Below are 10,211 nucleotides of genomic sequence, written 5' to 3' on the forward strand. Positions count from 1 at the left end.
GCCCTCCTCACTGAGGTAAGGCTATAATCCTGCTCTAAAAATAAACATTCCACATAAAGCTCGTAGACCCACCTTCATATATACCCATCGACTCAGAATTGAAAACTGAACAAATGTCTGTCCGTCTGTCTAGATGTGTATATGTGTGTGTACTCAGTTTTCTCAGCACTGGCTGAACCGATTTAGAACAAACCAGTCGCGTTTGACTCAGTTTAGGGTCCCATTGATCGAGTTTCAAAAAACTGGAGTTTTGACGAGTAGTTCATAAGTTATGCATACAAATTTGTATTCAAACATATTCGGATGTTAGATTAATGACCTGAAACCGTACCAAATATCACCAATGATTGACAGGTAATCGAAATACCTTTCCAACGAGTTCAAACCATTGAAGATCTGGCAACCTTGCCTCAAGTTATGACCACTCAAGTGATATTTATTTACTTTTTTATGCCGGATCTCACTTATTTGTATGGAACCCAAAATCGGACTTAATTTATCGATTGGTGATGGTTTCATCCAACGCACGAAACGGTAAAAGGTCCATTTTGCACCAATTCCCCATTTTTCAACCATTTTTCTTGAAAATCGCTCTGTATTTAGAGCGGAAGCTTTATGCGGTCATCCAAAATGCACGTAACTTATATGAAAATGTCCCAGGAATCCAGTAAAAATAACCACTTGCCCCTGCAAAAATCATCTACGGTCAATTTAACCCCGATTCCGCTATAAAAGCATTTTTGGCCGTTTTGTAGTGTTAGGTCAGATTTTAAAAATCTGATAATATTTTTATCGTAAAGATCAGATAATTTTACATAAGAATGACTACCTTCACATGATGGTTTGAAACATTTATATTGATATCGGAAATAAATGAATAAAAATTATGAAAAAGGTAGTTTATTTTCGTCTGGGAAAATTGGCTAAAAACTGTTTCTTCAAACATTTTATTTATTTTAATTTCTATTTCAACTCACACAGGTCAAACTAACAAGTACAAATAGTCATTTCTATGTAAAGTTGTCAGATCTTTACGATAAAAATATTTTCAGATTTTTAAAATCGGACCTAACATTTAAAAACGGCCAAAAGTTCTTTTATAGTGGAATTGTGGTTAAATGGACCCTAGATGATATTTGCGGTGCAAGTGGTTATTTTTTACTGGATCCCTGGGACATTTTCGCATAAGTTACGAGTATAAAGCTTCCGCTCTAAATACAGAGCGATTTTTATGAAAAATTGTTGAAAAATGGGGAAATGGGACAAAATGGACCCATTGCCGTTTCGTGCGGTGTATGAAACCATCACCAATCGATTCCCCGCGTTTTGTTTTACATAAGAGACACTAGTTTTCATACCGGGGAACTAGCCTCGATCAATTAAGTCTGATTTTGGGTTCCATTTCGCCCACTGTGCATCGTTGGAAAGGTAATGGAAAGACCTTTCCTACGAGTCTGAAATTGTAAAGATCTATGAGGTTCTTTTAGTAAGGAGTGAGGAAGGCATCAACCACATAGGTGGATTAAGTTAGTTTTTTTTTGTCCTCCCGCAATGTTACAGAACATTGATTTTATTATATTAATGTTTGAAATACTTTCTAAGGAAATGCTCGTTAGAACTCATTGAAAACGTAAAAACTCTGTCGGAATTTTTGATAGTCATCTTATTTCAGGTCTTGACTATGTCTTTGATAGAACAAGATTCTGAAAAATCATGTTTTTCATGATACAAAATTGATTTAAAAATTATTGATTTTCAGTACGTTCTACTCAATTAGTGGGACAAGACGAACAACTCGTTGGGGCAAGAGAGCAACTTTCTACGAAATCAGCCGATTTCGAACATTTTTATTTTTTGTATTTTTTTATTTGACTTAAACTTTGTGGGGGCCTTCCCTATGACCAAATAAGCTATTTTGCGTCATTGGTTCACCCATACAAGTCTCCATACAATTTTGGCTGCTGTCCATACAAAAATGGTATGTAAATATTCAAACAGCTGTAACTTTTGAGTGAATTTTCTGATCAATTTGGTGTCTTCGGAAAAGTTGTAGGTATTGTTGAGGACTTTAGAGTAACAAATAGGTACACGGAAAAAAATACAGATTTTTTAATCAACTTTTTTTTCAATAAAACTCAATTTCCCAAAATAAATATTTTTCGATTTTTGAGATTTTTTGATATGTTTTAGGGGACAAAAATCCGCAAGTTTTGAGCCAGAGAGAAACATGGCCAAAAAATCTGCCGCCGAGTTATGAATTTTTGAAAAAAATAGTGATCTTTGGAAAAAAAATCGAAGTTTTATGCAAAAACAGGTTTGACATTATTTTTTAATGCAAAATTGAATTTGCAATCGAAATGAACTTAACATATTTTTTGATAAAGGGCTCCGTTTTCAAGATATTGCCACCGAAAGTTTGATTCTAGCGAAATATTTGCAGTTTTTCGATTTATAAAAATAGTGACCATGAATGACCATTTCTAAAAATATTTTTTTTAAAAGTTCAGAAAATTTGCTATAAAATTGTCTAAGAGGCATTGAAGATTGGACCTTGGGTTGCCGAGATAGAGCCGCTTTAAGAAAAAGAAACACGAAAATTTAAGTGTTCTAAATCTCACCAAAATAACCCACCATTTTCTAATGACGATATCTCAGCAACTAATGGTTCGATTATCAATGACTACCTTAGAAAACTTCAATTTTCGTGTTTCTTTTTCTTAAAGCAGCTCTATCTCAGCAACCCGAGGTCCAATCTTCAATGTCTCTTAGACATTTTTATAGCAAATTTTCTGGACTTTTCAAAAAAAATATTTATAGAAATGTTCACTCATGGTCATTATTTTTAAAAAATTGAAAAACTGTAAATATTTCGCTAAAATCAAACTTTCGGTGGCTATATCTTGAAAACGGAGCCCTTTATCAAAATATCTGTAAAATACTTTCCAATTGCAAATTCAATTTTGCATTTAAAAATAATGTCAAACTTGTTTTTGCATAAAACTTCGATTTTTTCCAAAAATCATTATTTTTTTCAAAAATTCATAACTCGGTGGCAGATTTTTTGACCATGTTTCACTATGGCTCAAAAGTTGCGGATTTTTGTCCCCTAAAACATATCAAATAATCTTGAAAATCAAAAAATATTTATTTTGGGAAATTGAGTTTTATTGAAAAAAAAAGTTGATTAAAAAATCTGCATTTTTTTTTCCGTGTTCCTATTTTTTTCTCAAAAGTCCTCAACAATACCTACAACTTTGCCGAAGACACCAAATTATTCAGAAAATTCACTCAAAAGTTACAGCTGTTTGAATATTTACATACCATTTTTGTATGGACAGCAGCTAAATTGTATGAAGACTTGTATGGATGAACCAATCACACAAAATAGCTTATTTGGTCATAGGAAAGGCCCCCACAAAGTTTGAGCCAAATAAAAAAATATAAATAAAATCCATTTCCGGTTCTGGTAGAGAATTGCTCAAGAGGAACAATGCGTAAAATAGCATGATAATTTATTAACAATTTAACTGCTATCAATTTGACACTTCAGATTAGAGTGAATAATATTCTAGTAATAATTCAATCGATTTTAGAAAAAAAAAATTTAGAAGATATTTTTGTATATTATCACTATTTTGTGAATAACATTTTTTAACAATTTTTCATAATTTTTAAGTACTTTTATGCATTAATTTCCCAATAAATTATGTTTTTGCAGCAATTCGTTTTTTTTTTCATACTTCAAATCCTTGTGGTACACATGCCTCACTCAAACAAGCTTTAAAAAAAGCTTTAAAAAACAACGAATTGATAAAACAAACTTAAAAATAGGTGCAAATCATTGGTAGGGACACTACTAATCTAGGAAAAAAAGAATTTTGATTAAAGGAGCCTTAAAACGAACCTTAAGCCTTATTTTGTATTTTCCAAATATAATAAGAAAACATAGGTTTTGAAAAAAAAAATCATTCAATCTTTTGCCCCGTGGCGTTTGCGTCATTTTGGCGGTTATGTGGTAGTAGAATCAGCTAATTGCATTGCTAGCAACAATTCCTCATACTGTAAACATCAAAATTGTACAAAAATTATGGCCGTACGATCGATTGTTCCTCTTGCCCCATATGGTCGTCTTGCCCCACCTTTCCCTATCCCTAACAAACAATAGTAACGTTTGCAAGAATGTGGAGACTGCATTGAAGGGCAGCAGACATGGCCGAATGGTTACGCTGTCCGCTTTCTAAGCGGATGATCATGGGTTCGATTCCCATCTGCTCCAACCTTCCATCGAATGGGGAAGCAAAACGTCGGTCCCGGCCTTGGTTGTTGTTAGGCCGTTAAGTCATTCCAGGTGTGCTGCCCATGTTCGCATAAATGTCCCATATGCAAAAACAGCAAGCTGAGAAAAACGCGAGGAAAGTTTGTCCCACACATAAGGCTACGTGTTAAGTTTTATAGAACAAACTGGATTTCCTCTTGATTTCTAGAACAAAGTACTGGATGTTATAGGATTTTTTGAAAGAGGACACGATTTTGAACCAAACTGCATCAATAACGCAAAAACGATGAAAATGCATATGGGACATTTATGCGATCAGAGGCAGTGTGGGAGTCGTCTCTCTGCTATAAAGACCATAAAGACAATCAACACACCAAACCAAGCTTGCTCCGGTGGAACGATTTTGGGATTGATTCGAGCACTTTCGTGTTTTGCCGTGCTGTTTTCGTGAGGAATTGCTGATTTTTTTTTCTGCAAAGAAATGCATATCGTAGTGATTTGAAGTTTTTCAGAGTACAGTCCACACTCGATTATTCGAAGGCATCGGATTTTTTTAATGTAATTATTCATTTTGTATTTATTATTCCAATTGTATTCAAAATGGTTGCTTCGTAAGATTTTCATCGTTCAGTCCATTAGAATTTTCGCCCTCAAATTTCTACACCACTAAGAGCATAGTTTGGCCTTTTCATTCCAGTCCATCACCTTCCATAGAACCAACCACCACCTCCCTCGACTCTTCACCCACTCTTATCCACCGAAGCATAAAGCACTGATTGAAATGTGTCCTGCTTATGCATGCCCGCATAAATCTGACAAATCTTTTCACCTTTTCCCGGGGCTGCTGCTTGGCGCGAGAAGGTTCTGCCGATTGCCATTCTCCGGCCCCGGGACGAAAGTGTCCTGCTGTGGTCCGGGACTACTTTGCGCGGACTACGTTTTCGGCACAAGTGAAACTCCTCAGTGCAGGTGGCAAAGTTCATAAATCAAACGTCAAAAGCATTAGGATGATTACGCTTTGATCTGTGGGTGGGTGGGGACGGACTGGCAAAACCTATAAAGCCCTGGTATTTATGGGGCCAACCGAAGGGGCCACAACGACGACGTCGACGTCGATTCCATCGAAGTAAAGTACGTAAAACGCGTATGATATGTTGCTGGTCGACGTCGCTGTTGGATTTGTGGGAGCGAAGTGGGAAGAGGAAAAACATTTATGACGTGTGATACGTACGTGTGTTTTGGTACGTGGGATTTGGCAATCGGGAAAATTCGACGAGGGGGAAAATCACTTTTGGGCACGTCGACGTTTTGGTGGAGCGCGTGTGAACCGATTTCCCGGGCATGAATAAAATCTAGAAGATTTGTTGGAAGGGAAATTTGTGATGTGGATTGCAAAATGAAACATATTTAAAATCTTGATAACGCCTTGACCACTTTTTAACAGATTCTTTATTCTTGATAAAGGAAAAAATTAGATCAGTATTGTTGTGTCTGTGTCTGTGTCTTCAACCAATCCAATATCCGTAGGCCGGCTACGAAATTATGGGAAAGTATAATTTGTATCAGTCTTGATTTTTGCTGATACAGCTTATCGCAGTCCCGGACATTAGGTGGTGTTAGCCCTCGCGCTGCTTCCAATGACCCGTTTCAGAATGACAAAGCTCCTTGCGGTCCAATTCCGAGGTCATTGGGCATTGTCTGGCCCCACCCAAACATAGACCAAGAACCAGAAGAGTCCTCGACCTATCTTTAGACTTCCAATCTCATAAGGCAAACATGAGATCAGCGCGTATTTAATGGTTAATCAGTAGGCAAAATGTCACAGTTTCAGTTTGGATAGATCTCACCAAGTTTCTGGAACTTCCGGTAGCCCTTTTTATCGGTTGCTTCAAAGCATCCGAACGTTTTTCAGTCGCAGGGGTCCGGACGTCCAGCAGCGGTTCCTCAATCACGGACAGCTTGATCTTCCTCATGCCGATCCAACACATATCCTGGCGAGCGTCTTGTGAAGATTTTCCTTAGCAGCCATGAACACGATCCTGCGGTTTCATCTTCAACAGGAAATCGGGATTTACGAAAACCCCCGAAAAGACCGGTGAGCTCTTATATTTGTTCACTCTCCAACACGATACAAGCTCACAAAAGATCAAATAACTCTTTGATTAATATAATAAATGTTGACCGAAACATTTTCACAAAACAAAACTACGCGTAAAAAAAAACAATTCATTCCGCAACACTGTATCGAAACTGTCAGGCACTCATATTTGACGTGGAAATGTGAGTTTTGTGAGAGCCCCGCTGACGTTTGAAAGAGTGGCGGGCTGCGCAAACCAAAGCAAAACAACAACAAATATGAAGAAGAAATTCACAAATTTAAATTATAAAATTATTGCAAAAATGCTATTATTTGCACTAAACTTCACTGAATTCCTAATCTTGGTGCCTTTTTTGACTAATACACGCCAGCGGATGCTTTGAAAGCTGTAAAAAAACACACCGAAAAACGTTTAAAATCGCAGACCGATCGAACGCGCTTCTTTCTCGTTTCACAGACCCACCTTTTTTTCCTACAAGTGGAAAATCTTACACCCTTACCAAAAATCATGATTTTTTGAGTTCCAAATCTCACTTTTCATACGATTTTTTGAGTTCAGGTACTACAACCATAAAAATGGTTATATGGGTTGAACTGAAAAATTCGTATGAAAAGTGGGATTTGGAACTCAAAAAATCATGATTTTTGGTAAGGGTGTACAAGATCAGTATTGTTGTCTACAAGATCAGTATTTTGTCTTAAAAATAACTTCTGCCAGTTTTGTCAACATCAACAGCTCACACGCATTCCAGGTGCCATCTATCCTGTCCAACAAAGATCCGCCCTCTCGTTGACCTCGTTTTGTGGTTAGTCCACTCACTGACTAACAAACAGCAGCTGTCGAATCGCTCTGCCACGTGTTTGCCAAAGCTGACTGGCTCACGGGAAAAAGCCCACAAAACTGTCATGTTTATTTAAGCCCCACATCAGTTTGGAAAACCGCAACTCACCTGAAAATTTAATACTAATAGCCACACGGACCGATGGAATTATGGCACTCTCTCTCTCTTGCCAGCCCTGGCCAGTGGCAGTGGTGGCCGGAAATAGTGCCGTGAAATGTGCACTCCGACAGTGTCCATTAGTCCTGGCGGCCATTTTCGAACGAATCAACCAAAAAACAAAGGGGAGGGGGGGTAAGGGAAGGAATGTTAGTGTGGACCAATGAAATATTTAAAACTTTGCCGGAAAACCAACATTCGACAGCCGAACGGAACGGAAAACACTTTTTGCGGTTATCGCGTTTGTGGTTTTTTGCCCCCCTCCTTCACCAATTGAAAAACCGATAACGAATCGAAATGACGTGTGTGAGTATGGAAGTGGAGGGAGAAGTGGTGGGAAATGCAACCGGAAAAGCGCCGTTTGACACTCGTGGAAATTGGTTCTGTCCCGGAGGGCCACCGGTGTTGATAAATTGGTAAATTATTGAAATGGCTTTGTCATCCTGGGAAACAACAAGAACGAGGGGGATGGGGGTTTACATTGATGGAACGCTGAATGGTTTGGGGAATATTTTATTGCTTTGTCCTGAAATTATTACGATGTTAACGTTAACTGACAGTAAACGATCCATTGTTTGTGAATTGAGGAAATTTGAGTGATTGTTTCAAATACAATACCGTTCATAACCAACAATTCCTGTGATTACATGATTTTATGAAAATATCAAAATTTAGCTAATATTTGTGAAGCCAACAAGTTTAAAAGTATCGGCAATGTAGAAGTAATTGTGAGTTGGGGGGAGGTTGATAGGATACAAATGTTTTTTTGTGGATGGTCCCGTAGTAATCTTTTCAAAACATCCAAATATGCAGTCTGTTTTGTGGTTTTAAATTATTTCTATTGAAAAAAAGACGTTTAACAAGTTAAAAATATGCCTATATGAATTAACTTAAGTGAAGCCGTTGATCATTTTCGGAGATAATTGATCATCACTCTAAAATATTATGTACAAAATTAAATTTAGCGAATTTATGCACCAAAATGAATCATCATGTGCCGGTTGTTGCCTTCTTGAAGCCACTGAAGGAATTTTTGATCTAAATCAAATGTGTCTCAAAAATTTTTTTTTTTGTGGAACAATCATTGACGTCCTAGTTGGCAATCATTAATTAATGACGATTTCCATAACTTCGCAAGAAATGGGATAACCGTTACCAAAAGGAATCAGCATGTGTAGAGCACTATTCTTAGCAACTTGTAGAAGGAATTTTGTCAAAATATTGATAGCGACGCAAAATTTATATCATTGAACAAAAAACATGGCAATGATGGAAGTCTTCACGTTAATTTTAAAGTGTTTTTTGGAAATCTTAGTCTCCAGGTGCTTTAAACACTTATCAAGCAAGCTCAACAATATGTCAGGCTATTATGTTAATTTCCTAATTCGCTCATGGTTTCTTTTTTGAAGTTTTTTGGTTTGACTTTTTTTGGTTGAGAAAAAAAAATATTAATTAGGAGAACAATAGCTGCTTAAGTTTCTCAAATAAGTAAAATTTAGTTTTAACGGAAATAAAAAAAACGAAAAGTAAAAAAGTTAATAAACTTCAACTTTGTTCAACACGGCAAAAGTGCGACTTGAAATAAAGCAGAGTAATTCCAGCTCAAATCAGGATTTTTTCTGGTACTTTTGTACCCGACCCTCTCCGATTTCAATGAAACTTTGTAGACATGTTATCCTAGGCCTATATAAGCCATTTTTGTGTATATGGAGCCAAAAGTACTCGAAAATAACATTTGAGAATGGCATAAGGGTTTTAAATATTTTTGTATTTTGTAATTTAAAAATTACTGTATCTCGAAGCCGTTGCATCGTATCAAAAAGTAGTCAAAGACAAACTTGTAGGAAATTGGACGGGCTTTCTGAAAAAAATACACTGAAACAAAAATACACGCCACATCTATGAGATTTTTTTATTTTTAAGTCTAAAACTTAAATTTAAAGGTGATGTCACGATTTTTTTTCGTTCAATATTTTTGAGGAAATAGCCTAAAATGTTGCCAAAAGACTGACGAAAAATGCAAGATGGTATGTCTCTCCTAAAAAAATACAAAAATCAATTACTAAAACAGTTTTTTTGAAAAATGGTCTAAACTTCAAAATTTTTAAAAACCGGTAATGGCAATCGACTTTCCAAACAATTTTTCATAAAAGTCTCCATATTGACCATGGTCCTATGTTCAATCCTTGGGAAGATACAGCAGTTTTAATAATAAAAATGTTGAAAAAACGTGTTTTTTGGTGGTTTTTGGCAATTTCTATATAACAGACTTGGTTTTTCAGTCTCGTAAATATTTTTACCGGAAAGCTCGTCCATTTTCCCATAAGTTTGTCTTTGACAGCATTTCAATTGGATGTAAGGGCTTACAGATATAAGCTGAAATGAAAAAATGACCCGTCTGGGTCAATGTAGATTCGAAAAGTACATTAAATTTCCCTTAAAATGACATGTTCCAGAAATTTTTACAGTTGAGTAACGGAAAATGGGAAAATTTTTAAAACTTTTTCAGTGTTTTTTTCGATGAAAAATACGTTTTTTCGGAATTCTGAGTACGCTATCAAATCGGGCGTCTAATTCAGGCTGCAAAGTATTGAAAAACACCTCTTTTTTCGCATGTTCAAAAATGGAAGGGGTCGTACCGCCCCTCCGTCACGAGATATCAAAAAACGGACCTCGGATTCGTGATCAGGGACAAAAGTTTCACGCAAATCAAAGAGGGGTCGGGGCTACTTTTCCGGATTTCGTGTGAGTTGGTAGAGAATTACCCACATTTAATCTTATTAATTTAGTGGTCAATGGTCATAGCTTCAGACAGAGTTGCCAAATATTTGAACTGTTA

The sequence above is a fragment of the Culex pipiens genome, chromosome 1 (assembly GCF_016801865.2).
Source record: "Culex pipiens pallens isolate TS chromosome 1, TS_CPP_V2, whole genome shotgun sequence".
NCBI classification, from domain to species: Eukaryota; Metazoa; Arthropoda; class Insecta; order Diptera; family Culicidae; genus Culex; species Culex pipiens.